The sequence below is a fragment of the Eurosta solidaginis genome, chromosome 3 (assembly GCF_040869045.1).
Source record: "Eurosta solidaginis isolate ZX-2024a chromosome 3, ASM4086904v1, whole genome shotgun sequence".
In the NCBI taxonomy this organism is placed as follows: domain Eukaryota; kingdom Metazoa; phylum Arthropoda; class Insecta; order Diptera; family Tephritidae; genus Eurosta; species Eurosta solidaginis.
The window spans coordinates 149,457,428-149,471,526 of NC_090321.1; the positions used below are offsets into that span (position 1 = coordinate 149,457,428).

Here is a 14,099-nt window from a genome sequence, read left to right on the forward strand (position 1 = left end):
TGTGTAATGAAGAGATATTGTAAATTTTCAGTAACGAAGCGACCATTTGAAAATAATCAGTTGAAATCCCAGTCAAAAATGAATGTGCCGATGCGAACTGTATGAAATCTTCATCAGAATGCAGTCGGTCAGCAATTTCCAAGATTATTTCAACTGTATTCATGGTTGTTTCTGAAGAAGAGCAACGCAGTTCTATTACAATGTTGTTTCTTTGACACAACAAAATCACACTTAATAAATTTAGTGGGACATTACTCACCAAATTGAAGCAGAGCATATACCGAATTTACTTAAATCCAGTTCATTTATTTTTTTTTTCACAGTTTAAAAAAAAAAAAAAAAAAAACTAAACAAAACAAATGACTTCTGTTTTTCGTTTGGTTTTCGTTTGAGAAATGCCGAACGTCAATTATAATTCTAGAAACGTCAATTCCATTGAATAATGCAAAATGGAAATAAGCACCACCTATTCCATTTCGTGAAATAACTCAAATATGCAAATAAGCACCATCTATTGGTATGAAAAGTAGCCGTAGCTTGGTGTGATATATCTCTTGAACCTCTCGACCAAATTCAATCAAACTTTACAGAAACCATCTGCGTGATAGCCCAAATGTACCGTAGATTTGGTTGAATTTGGTGGAGCCGGTCTCAAGTTACACCAAAAATGTGCTCCCCTTTCACTTCGATACACTTCTTTGCACGCTAACACAATTTGTCAAATGAGTCGGAAATGTCCTTTTTAGGAACCTTGTCTAGTTCGTCGGTCGTCGCCTTTTGAATGCGGTAAATTGAGTTTTATTTATTTGAGTAAAAATTATTTTCAGTTCTAATTATATTTTTATTCCACTCTCTAGAATTTTATGTTTGTAAGAAGTACATATTTTTAATTTTTCGGGGGCCCCTAAAATCGGGGGCCCAGGCAACTGCCTATTCTCCCTACTTGTTAATGCGGCCCTGCCTAGGACCAACCTAATTATTTTATATCTTTTAGTATTATTATTACTTCATGTAAGTATTGCTTTCAATAAAACCGTTTAGATAACTTAAACAATTTTTTTTTAATTATTTTATTTCATGATGTGCTTTATAATGCATATTCAAAAGGAAATATATTTTTTCACTTTAAAACATAAGATTAGCAAACTTACGAGTTAGTAACTTTTATTAGTGAGGTGATATTATTAAAGTTTTTCGGATATAGGTATAAGAGCAACATCTCAGTCTATGTTACTTAATTTACGAAAGACCAAATTGGATATCATAGTTTAATTATACAAGGTTACCCATGTAGCACTATGTCACCTTGTACTTTTAACAATCCAAACTCCCACATTGCCCCTAAAAATTTGAAGTGTTACTTCTTTTTAAAATCCTTTGAGAATATTATAGATAATTATGACATTGAAAGTTGCAGTTTTCAGAAAAAAATTGTTGATTGGGTACACTTTTTTGTTTTTGATACTTTCTTTTGGTAACATTCGTTTAAAATAATAGTAAATGTGCTGAAAATCTCTTGTAAGTAACAATTTAAAAGCTTTTTTTATAATTGTGTTTAATTTAACCGTGTATTTCTTTTGCAGATACCATCTGTATGTGCAGCGGCTACTTCTGCATTGCATATAATGAATTATGAGGTTATACTCTACGACTTATGGCCCTATTTTCATAGTACTACCCGAAGTTGGATTACGCCTACATGCTTTGTAATATTATCAAAGTTTGCTTACCAATAACTTCTTGAAAATTTTGAAATAATTTTTGACTCTTAAGAAAGATGCTCTGCTCTGAATAATGGTCTTAAGCGAAATGCTACATAACTTTAAATGTAGGAGCTGTTAAGGTGTGGTGGCATTCGCTGATGCCTTGTCAGTCGTTATTAGGGGTAGCTCCTAAGTACCTTGGGTGTCATTACGAAGGGGTACTTCGGTAAACCCTAGTAAAAAGGAACGAGGGAATACAAAATTCTTGAATTCTGGTCGTCCTCAATTGATAGATTACCGCTTATCCTGTCTGATAGGGTTACTGGCAGTACGGAATTAGGATGTCTGCTGACCACTTGTAGTCTTCCACTAAGACGACCGCCCCGAGTGATTAAGTATTTGGCTTCAAGAAGTGTGTGCTCTTACCTCTAGTCTCAATGAGGATGGTCTTGTCTTTTCGCAATGGCATCCCATTCGATAAATATGTGTTCTAACACACATATAATCAGTTTTTGTTTGTTTGCCTCCTTACCTTTGTTATGCAGAGATGACTTGCGTTTCTGTGCAATCACTATGGGAGCGGGGCTATCTCGAACAGCATTTTCTTACTGATTTTTTTCTTTTTTTAATGTATGGCGGTATCTGTCCACTTGTTCATGTAGGCAGCCTGCCCAGATTGTTTGATCCGAACCCGAAGTCTATAACTTTCATCATTATTTTCAAAACAGAAAATGTTAAACTAATTTTTGCGAAAGACTTAACTAAGTAGCGGTACTTTTTGGCTGTATTACTCATGAAAACGACTTTTGCTCCTTCTCCTTACCCTTCACATTTATAAATATTTCTGCAGAAATAGAGGCAAGATACCGGCTACTACTGTTTCGTATTTATATCGCGCAAAGATTGTCTATTATTTGCCCCATTTTCAATAAAGAGTCTGGAAATTTCACAAAAAATACAAGTCTTGTAATGCAAGTAAATTTGTTCTGACATTTTTTTCTTTCGTTTGTGGAACGGTCCCTCCTAAGTTCAAATAAAATAAATGAAAGATATCAAATATGATGCCTTATTTCATTCATTTGTCAAAATTCATTTGTTATTTTAATATAATTTTACTAAATTTTATGCATATGTTTTTGTAGAATTTAAATACCTTTTTAATAGGGGGATTAAATTCTTCTCATTTTTCTTTTCCTTCTAAAAAAACAACCATGAGTGCGAAGTGTCAATTTTTCAAAAATGATATATCCGAAACCTCTTGTAATTGAATCATGTTGGATATCTCCTGGTCAGTAATATTATAGGGAAACCGATATATTCGAGAATTCTTTATCCTTCCAATCAGCTTAATTATGTAGCTCGGTTAAAATCCGTCGACGCGTTTGAGCGTGATACTCAGCCATGCATACGTACGCCTTAAATAAGGTTCAGTTATAAACAGATATATGTATGTATGTTGATAGTTGATAAAATGTAATAAACCCTTTGGGCTAGATTCTTTGGGGGGTAATGTGCGTATGCAAACGAAGTTTTTGCCAGTGCGCGGAAGAATCATTGTATGGCAGAGTGTATGCTTATTAGTTTCATGATACAAATACTTTTATAAATACTCAAATATACACACATACATACATGACTACTAATAAACGCAAAAAAAAAAAACAAATCGGTGAGACGATCGGGGATATGCATTGGTAAGCACACAAAACTTTTCATACCGTTTTTAATGAATTTTCTTCAGTTGAGAGAAAATCGTCGCCTAGTCAACGTCGTCTTATAAATTCGAAAGAACCGAAATAATTATTCTGAAACAAAAGTTGAAACGCACTGAACGCAGACTAAAATTAAACATATTTTGGGACGAAACGAAAAAAACGAAATTCAGGGAATAAAACAAATAAAAGTGTGTAAACGGAAATAAATGTAATCGGCTTTCATTTGTTAATATTTTTATATGTACATATATACAAGCATACATAAATATATTTGTGTACATATTTATATAAGAAAGTTTAAATATTTCTTCAACAAATTTAATAATACATTAAAGTTTCACATACATTTATAGATACATACATATGAATGTGTTTACATGCATGCGTACATATGTATGTACATATATTTTAATTTCGTATATGTGTATACATACATACAAACCCCAATATTTCTTTTTTTTCTTTGAAATCTAGTGCATGTGCTTAGTGAATTCAAATTGATGTTTCAATAAAAAATTTCAAATATACCTACAAAAGATTGGAATTAAATAGTCATTGCGATAATTAAAAATTAAAGGCAATTAAAAAACAAATTAAAAAGGACTAACAAAGTATGTTTTAGTGCATATACGAGTATTATAAATCAAAACGAATTAAATATAAATAATATTTAACGGATTTTTCAGCCGAATATTCAGCGGACAGTGTGCCAAATTCGCAACAAAGCAAATTTTTTAAAATTAGCCTAACAGAAACAGAGGCAACATCGATATTTTTTTTTTAACAAACTGTCCTAGAATCTGTGGTGCATTAGAGCGTGAAATCTCAGAATCTATAGATTCTGACAAAAATATAATACATACAGCCGCAGTGGTAGCAGCATATATATCGAAAACTTTTCAAGGTGAGTTTATTTTTAGAAATTCGAAATAGCTGCGCAGCGGATTTGTTTTCGCAATGTATACATATATGTACATATGTACATATGTAAATATGTACGGAATAGCCGTTCTTCATATTTCATTTTGCTGTTGTTCATTAAGTTATCTGGTTATTTTGATGGCTTTATGACATATGCCGCCTATATTGTATTCTAAATATTTATATATGTATATCACGAAGGTTCATACATATTTACTCTCAATTATGTATGTATATGTATACTTGTATTATGCATATGTATGTATGTATTTATATACATTTATTAAGATGGGGCGGCCGATTAACCTAGACCGTGCCATCCAAATTACGATTTTCCTTGTCAGTACGAACAAAAAAATGGTCTAGGGCATAGGTCTTAAATGCCTTTCGCGGTTGCCCAAATGCATTTTAATGCATAATTTACATTTTTTGTAGAGTAGGAGTTGATGGTTAACAAGATCTTGGGAGGGCTTTTTGCAAATATGGAATTCAAAGTTTGGAATGATATTAAACTTCCGAAACATAATTTTAACTACACTTTTCTTACTGGAAATAATATTTTGATCTTTTTCGTATTTCAATATGCCCTTCTTGTCAATATTTAGTTTAGTCTAGTTTTAGTTTGAGTCAGATAAAAATCGTACAGATAGAGAAAAAAATATTAAAACTAAATGATAACAACAACAAGATACATACGCATTAAAGCAAAAAGTAATAAATGGCGGCCGCCGTGGTGTGATGGTGTGAACATCAAAATTTTAGAAACAAGGTTTTTCAATTAGAAGAAAAATTTTCTAGGCGGGGTCGTCCTCGGCAGTGTTTGGCAAGCACTCCGAGTGTATTTCTGCCATGAAAAGCTCATCTGCTTCATCATCAGAAACAAATTTTTCTAACAGGGGCCGCCCCTCGGAAGTGATTTGGCAAACACTCCGAGAGCATTTTTTCAATGAAAAGCTTCTCGTTGAAAATGCATCCGTTTTGCAAATGCCTTTCGGAGTTGGGATAAAACATGTAGGTCCCATTCCGTCAATTATTAGGGAAAGGAGCACGATGCAAATTGGAAGAGAAGCTCGGCCTAAAATCCCTTCGGAGGTTATCGCGATTTGTATTTATCTATTCTAATATCATTTGAAGTCACAGAAAAAAGCAACACAAACCACTTTTTGTATAACATCCCGTGAAGCTAAAGTATTGAACCTTGGAACTTAATTTAAAAACCGATGACAGCTTAACATGAGGGAAACAAGTAAGGACGTCTAAGTTCGGGTGAAACCGAACATTACATACCCAGCTGTATACTTGAAATGCTGTTGTTGTTTGTTTTGTGTGCTTAATTGTGTTACAAGACTGCGCAATAATACATATACATATGGTTCTATTCTGAACTAATTTTTCGTCGAGTTACGGCTACCGAAACATAGAAAATTGCTTAGTCATAAAAGGGGCGGTATCACGCCCATTTTTGAAATTTAAAATTGTCCCTATTTATTGCTATAAATCCACTTGGGAAATGAAATACCATTGCAAAAATATAGGTTATTTTATTCGTCCACGACCCTTTTAAAAATCTTTTATATAAAAGTGGGCGTGGTCCTTAACCGATTTCGTTAATTTTTCTTCAAAGCATTCCTTATAGTAAAGGCAACCTCTTTGCCGAATTTTGTTACGATAGGTTTAACGATTTTTGATTTATAATTGATAATATTTGTAAAATTGATTTTATCACAAGTGGGCGGTGCCACGCCTATTTAAAAATTTTTTTTTAATTTTTATCGGGAGTCGCAATATCAGTCCACACGTCAAATTTCAACATTCTATATGAATTAATTACTAAGTAATCAGGTTTTTTGTGTTTTTCAAAATGTTATATATATAAAAAGTTGGCGTGATTATCATCCAATTTTGCTCATTTTCAATACCAATCTATTCTGGGTCCAGGTAAGCTCGTGTACCAAATTTGGTGAAGATATCTCAACATTTATTCATGTTATCCTGTTAACGGACACACGTAGGGACGGACGGACATGGCTCAATTAAATTTTTTTCGATACTGATGATTTTGATATATGGAAGTCTATATCTATCTCGATACATTTATACCTGTACAACCAACCGTTATCCAATCAAAGTTATAATACCCTGTGTACAAGTACAGCTGGGTATAAAAATCGCCAAATGATCTTTAGGTAAATGGTTCGAATTTGGAAACTTTGCGATCAATAAGCTTTACGGTGACTAAGTGACTTGAAACTTCGAATTTTATTACTCTATTTATATCTATAGTGCTTAACCTTTCAGCGTATTACTGTATATGGAGGCTTTTAAAACCAACAAGTTTCGCTAGGCGTCGCACGGATCTAGATAATGGCAATGCATTAAATAAATGGAAAAACTACGCGGCCAGATATTTCGAAATTTCGTACCAGACGGGTAAGCCTTGCGATCAAGCTTTAAAAACTTTTTACAAAGCTAGAAACTTTACGTGTAAGGACACGTGAGATGACCAAGAAAATGCAACAAAAGATGGCACCCAGCTTGAGATAATCTTCCAATAAAATCACAAAATGTCCAGATCTATGTATTTAGAAAACTCTTTTGGAAGGAGAGGAATCATTAAAAGGGAGCAATCATTAAAGGAATAGCCTTTGAGTTACAAATTTGAAACTTCACACCATTGTGTACAAAACAAGTGTGAGATCTTATCCGTCAACTGCCTGGTAGGATGTTCAAGATAGCTGGTTTTTTGCATTTTGTCAGGATGCTCAATATGGCGGCGCATACGGCTGGCTGTCTTCAGCGGGCGGAAAGAAAAAGACGCAGTATGAGACCACGATAGTATCTTTAAAAATTAGATGATCGGTTATATTTGTTATTTTTTGTTTAAGATATCACACTTGTCTTATCCACAATGCTCAGCATACTCACATACTCAGCATACTGCGACAATGACAAAAAAGGTAACACTTCCTTTGTACATTCATATCATTGTATCAGCTTATCAAAAACAATGCTTTAAAGGTAGTGCGGAGTTACCGAACTTAGTTTAGCGGTTATTTAAGGTCCGTTTATTTTGATTTTACAAGTCGAAAAACTTTTGAGATTTCATAATTTTGATTCGGCTCAAACTTTTTTTTAAGTTGCTCGCACGAAATAATAGCTGTATCAGGATTTCCTAAAAAAAAACTTTTTTCAGAGATATGCATATGCACAGATTCGATGGGTAAGCAAACTTGCCCACATCCAAAATGCTATATCTTTGCTTCCACTTGTCGTGTCTTATTAATTTTTGTTTTATTTTGAAGGTAGCAATATTTAATTTATAACTGCGTTAAAAAAATATTTAATTTTATAAAATCAAAATAATGAATAAAAATTTATTTTTTAAATAATTATTTTCCCCCACGAATATTATCGAAAAAATATGTATAATATGCGATACACTTTCATCTAAAAAACCCTTTTATTTTAAGTAGGACAACTTTGAGGTTCAAAAGATATTAACTCATTTCTGACCTGACCTCGAGCAACCTGCTTACATTTACTTGCAGCAGGTACGTGCTACAATTGTATACAGCCAACGCACAGTGGCCAATTTGGCTTCGCTAGCGGCATTTAATTAAAATTTTCAAATTTGAAAAACCGTTAATTTTTTTTAACAATCGATAACAAATACATTCACTAGATTTGTATCGATTTTTAAAAGCTCAGCTTACAGCTGATGAACAGCTGTGAGCTATCAAAGTCAGCACATGTTTCTGCAAGTGTTGTGCAAAATATTTCCGCCTTTTTGATCATCGTTTTCGTATTCGTGTTAAACTTGCAAATTTTATTATTTTCATTAAAAGTTTTGTTATATACTAACGCCAAGGTATGTATTATATAAAAAACAAGTAAGGAAGGCTAAGTTCGGGTGTAACCGAACATTACATACTCAGTTGAGAGCTGTGGAGACAAAGTAAGGAAAATCACCATGTAGGAAAATGAACCTAGGGTAACCCTGGAATGTGGTTGTATGACATGTGTATCAAATGGAAGGTATTAAAGAGTATTTTAAGAGAGAGTAGGCCATAGTTCTATGGATGGACGCCATTTAGGGATATCGCCATAAAGGTGGACCAGGGCTGACTCTAGAATGTGTTTGTACGATATGGGTATCAAATGAAAGGTGATAATGAGTACTTTAAAAGGGAATGGGCTTTAGTTCTATAGGTGAACGCCTTTTCGAGAAATCGCCATAAAGGTGGACCAGGGGTGACTCTAGAATATGTTTGTACGATATGGGTATCAAATGAAAGCTGTTAATGAATATTTTGAAAAGCAGTGATCCTTAGTTCCATAGGTGGACGCCGTTTCGAGATATCGCCATAAAGGTGGACCAAGGGTGTCTCTAGTTGTACGATATGGGAATCAAATGAAAGGTGTTACTGAGCATTTTAAGAGGGAGTGGGCATTAGGTCTATAGGTGCACGCCTTTTCGAAATGTCGCCATTAGGGTGGGCCAGGGGTGACTCTAGAATGTGTTTGTATGATATGGGTATCAAATGAAAGATGGTAATGAGTATTTTAAAAGGGAGTAATCCTTAGTTCTATAGGTGGACGCCTTTTCGAGATATCGCCATAAAGGTGGACCAATGGTGACTCTAGAATGTTTGTACGATATGGGTATCAAACGAAAGGTGCTACTGAGCATTTTAAGAGGAAGTGGGCATGAGGTCTATAGGTGGACGCCTTTTCGAGGTATCGTCATTAGGGTGGGCCAGGGGTGACTCTAGAATGTGTTTGTACGATATGGGTATCAAACGAAAGGTGTTACTGATCATTTTAAGATGGAGTGGGCATTAGGTCTATAGGTGGACGCCTTTTCGAGATATCGCCATTAGGGTGAGCCAGGGGTGACTCTAGAATGTTTGTACGATATGGGTATCAAACGAAAGGTGTTTCTGAGCATTTTAAGAGGGAGTGGGCATTAGGTCTATAGGTGGACGCCTCTTCGAGATATCGCCATTAGGGTGGGAAAGGGGTGACTCTAGAATGTTTTTGTACGATATGGGTATCAAATGAAAGGTGGTAATGAGTATTTTAAAAGGGAGTAATCCTTAGTTCTATAGGTGGACGCCTTTTCGAGATATCGCCATAAACGTGGACCAAGGGTGACTCTAGAATGTTTGTACGATATGGATATCAAACGAAAGGTGTTACTGAGCATTTTAAGAGGGAGTGGGCATTAGGTCTATAGGTGGACGCCTTTTCGAGATATCGCCATTAGGGTGGGCCAGGGGTGACTCTAGAATGTTTTTACGATATGGGTATCAAACGAAAGGTGTTACTGAGCATTTTAAGAGGGAGTGGGCATTAGGTCTATAGGTGGACGCCTTTTCGAGATATCGCCATTAGGGTGGGCCAGGGTGACTCTAGAATGTGTTTGTACGATATGGGTATCAAATGAAAGGTGGTAATGAGTATTTTAAAAGGGAGTAATCCTTACTTCTATAGGTGGACGCCTTTTCGAGATATCGCCATAAAGGTGGACCAAGGGTGACTCTACAATGTTTGTACGATATGGGTATCAAACGAAAGGTGTTACTGAGCATTTTAAGAGGGAGTGGGCATTAGGTCTATATGTGCACGCCTTTTCGAGATATCGCCATTAGGGTGGGCCAGGGGTGACTCTAGAATGTTTGTACGATATGGGTATCATACGAAAGGTGTTACTGAGCATTTTAAGAGGGAGTGGGCATTAGGTCTGTAGGTGGACGCCTTTTCGAGATATCGCCATTAGGGTGGGCCAGGGGTGACTCTAGAATGTTTGTACGATATGGGTATCAAACGAAAGGTGTTACTGAGCATTTTAAGAGGGAGTGGACATTAGGTATATAGGTGGTCGCCTTTTCGAGATATCGCCATTAGGGTGGGCCAGGGGTGACTCTAGAATGTTTGTACGATATGGGTATCAAACGAAAGGTGTTACTGAGCATTTTAAGAGGGAGTGGGCATTAGGTCTATAGGTGGACGCCTTTTCGAGATATCGCCATTAGGGTGGGCCAGGGTGACTCTAGAATGTGTTTGTACGATATGGGTATCAAATGAAAGGTGGTAATGAGTATTTTAAAAGGGAGTAATCCTTACTTCTATAGGTGGACGCCTTTTCGAGATATCGCCATTAGGGTGAGCCAGGGGTGACTCTAGAATGTTTGTACGATATGGGTATCAAACGAAAGGTGTTTCTGAGCATTTTAAGAGGGAGTGGGCATTAGGTCTATAGGTGGACGCCTTTTCGAGATATCGCCATTAGGGTGGGAAAGGGGTGACTCTAGAATGTTTTTGTACGATATGGGTATCAAATGAAAGGTGGTAATGAGTATTTTAAAAGGGAGTAATCCTTAGTTCTATAGGTGGACGCCTTTTCGAGATATCGCCATAAACGTGGACCAAGGGTGACTCTAGAATGTTTGTACGATATGGATATCAAACGAAAGGTGTTACTGAGCATTTTAAGAGGGAGTGGGCATTAGGTCTATAGGTGGACGCCTTTTCGAGATATCGCCATTAGGGTGGGCCAGGGGTGACTCTAGAATGTTTTTACGATATGGGTATCAAACGAAAGGTGTTACTGAGCATTTTAAGAGGGAGTGGGCATTAGGTCTATAGGTGGACGCCTTTTCGAGATATCGCCATTAGGGTGGGCCAGGGTGACTCTAGAATGTGTTTGTACGATATGGGTATCAAATGAAAGGTGGTAATGAGTATTTTAAAAGGGAGTAATCCTTACTTCTATAGGTGGACGCCTTTTCGAGATATCGCCATAAAGGTGGACCAAGGGTGACTCTACAATGTTTGTACGATATGGGTATCAAACGAAAGGTGTTACTGAGCATTTTAAGAGGGAGTGGGCATTAGGTCTATATGTGCACGCCTTTTCGAGATATCGCCATTAGGGTGGGCCAGGGGTGACTCTAGAATGTTTGTACGATATGGGTATCATACGAAAGGTGTTACTGAGCATTTTAAGAGGGAGTGGGCATTAGGTCTGTAGGTGGACGCCTTTTCGAGATATCGCCATTAGGGTGGGCCAGGGGTGACTCTAGAATGTTTGTACGATATGGGTATCAAACGAAAGGTGTTACTGAGCATTTTAAGAGGGAGTGGACATTAGGTATATAGGTGGTCGCCTTTTCGAGACATCGCCATTAGGGTGGGCCAGGGGTGACTCTAGAATGTTTGTACGATATGGGTATCAAACGAAAGGTGTTACTGAGCATTTTAAGAGGGAGTGGGCATTAGGTCTATAGGTGGACGCCTTTTCGAGATATCGCCATTAGGGTGGGCCAGGGTGATTCTAGAATGTGTTTGTACGATATGGATATCAAATTAAAAGTATTAATGAGGGTTTTAAAAGCGAGTGGCCCTTAGATGTATATGTGAAGGCGTTCTCGCGATATCGACCAAAATGTGGACCAGGTGATCCAGAAAATCATCTGTCGGGTACTGCTAATTTATTTATATATGCAATACCACTAACAGTATTCCTGCCAAGATTCCAAGGGCTGTTGATTTCGCCTTGTAGAACTTTTTCATTTTCTTCTACTTAATATGGTAGGTGTCACAACCATTTTACAAAGTTTTTTCCAAAGTTATATTTTGCGTCAATAAACCAATCCAGTTACCATGTTTCATCCCTTTTTTCGTAGTTGGTATAGAATTATGGCATTTTTTTCATTTTTCGTAATTTTCGATATCGATAAAGTGGGCGTGGTTATGGTCGGATTTCGGCCATTTTTTATACCAAGATAAAGTGAGTTCAGATAAGTACGTGGGCTAAGTTTAGTAAAGATATATCGGTTTTTGCTCAAGTTATTGTGTTAACGGCCGAGCGGAAGGACAGACGGTGGACTGTGTATAAAAACTGAGCGTGGCTTCCACCGATTTCGCCCATTTTCACAGAGAACAGTTACCGTCACAGAATCTATGCTCCTACCAAATTTGAGAAGGATTGGTAAATTTTTGTTCGACTTATGGCATTAAAAGTATTCTAGACAAACTAAATGAAAATGGGCGGAGCCACGCCCATTTTGAAATTTTCTTTTATTTTTGGATTTTGTTGCATCATATCATTACTGGAGTTGAATTTTGACTTAATTTACTTATATACAGTAAAGATATTAACTTTTTTGTTAAAATTTGAATTTAAAAAAAATTTTTTTTAAAAAGTGGGCGTGTTCTTCTCCAATTTTGCTAATTTTTATTTAGCACATATATAGTAATAGTAGTAACGTTCCTGCCAAATTTCATCATGATATCTTCAACGAATGCCAAATTACAACTTGCAAAACTTTTAAATTACCTTCTTGTAAAAGTGGGCGGTGCCACGCCCATTGTCCAAAATCTTACTAGTTTTCTATTCTGCGTCATCACGTCAACCCATCTACCAAGCTTCATCGCTTTAACCGCCTTTGGCAATGAATTATCGCATTTTTTCGGTTTTTCGAAATTTTAGATATCGAAAAAGTGGGCGTGGTTATAGTCCGATATCGTTCATTTTAAATAGCGATCTGAGATGAGTGCTCAGGAACCTACATACCAAATTTCATCAAGATACCTCAAAATTTACTCAAGTTATCGTGTTAACGGACGGACGGACGGACGGACGGACGGACGGACGGACATGGCTCAATCAAATTTTTTTTCGATCCTGATTATTTTGATATATGGAAGTCTATATCTATCTCGATTCCTTTATATATGTACAACCAACCGTTATCCAATCAAACTTAATATACTCTGTGAGCTCTGCTCAACTGAGTATAAAAACTGTGGTTGTGATCTGTGTATACTTATGTTATTTATAAAACGTAATCGTGTTTAAGTGCATTAGCAACTCGCCCATTGTAACGTACACCTGTTTTTCGTGGAGTAGAACTTTCAAAATTCACCTAGATTCAGTGTAATTTTAAATTTTCCTATATGTGTAAACCATTGTGTGTCCAAAATGTCCAAAATGAACTGCGAGTACCTGCGAGCCTTCAATTTATTGTACTTTTTAGGCAAAATGTCTGTGTCAAAACGCACCCTTTTTTAATATGGCATGAAGAAGCGATCCCCACCAAGAAGTTTCTCGCCGTAGAAAATTATGTTTTTGGTACCGTTTTGAGTAAAATTACCTATACTCAGAAGGAGCAGTGCAAAAATGGAAAGAAACTGCGCAATTTTGTTAGTAGGCTTATCCAAAAGTGGAAGGCCTGTGGCAGAAGTAAGGTGTTTTTCGAAAAAATTAACCAAGAATGGCTAGATACACCATTGGTATTGTTGGGAAAAAGATCAAATGAAAATATTGGACGACCGGAAAAAGAGCTTTCCAAGTGCTGCAGAAAAACGCAAGTCAATAAGATGTCAGGGCTTACAGAGGAAGTCTCATGTGAAGGATTTTTGGTAGCTGCAAACGGCGGACCTGAGTCGCAGGGAAATTGAAAATATTAAGAGCCAAATATTAAATATTGTACCAACAATATGTAAACTCATTGATTATTGATCACCAATTTCACATGACCATGCTTGATGGTAAAACTTTCAGCGTCATTTCAGAATCTTCTTCGCAAATATGCGGAATCTGCAAGGCAACACCGAAAAATATGAATGACTTAAATTTGGTGAAGAGCTTTCCAATTAAAGTGAACCTCTTTCAATATGGGCTATCCAGTCTCCACGCCTGGATAAGGGTTTTTGAATGTATTTTGCACATATCCTATAGAATACCAATAAAAAA

General features: G+C 36.3%; 1 protein-coding gene across 15 annotated transcripts in view; it reads left to right on the top strand.

Annotated features, from left to right (window-relative positions):
- The first annotated feature begins 3,432 nt into the window (after positions 1–3,432).
- Zasp52 (Z band alternatively spliced PDZ-motif protein 52) overlaps positions 3,433–14,099 on the top strand; it is a 526,437-nt gene continuing 515,770 nt past the window's right edge. For 5 of the 15 annotated variants that reach the window (XM_067773268.1, XM_067773270.1, XM_067773271.1 and 2 more), the window contains exons 1-2: positions 3,436–3,626; positions 3,893–4,322. The gene's annotated coding sequence lies outside the window, so the exon portion shown is untranslated. Of the gene's footprint in view, positions 3,627–3,892; positions 4,323–14,099 lie in introns of all 15 variants that reach the window. The other 10 variants (XR_010950925.1, XM_067773272.1, XM_067773273.1 and 7 more) reach the window with 7 other exon arrangements.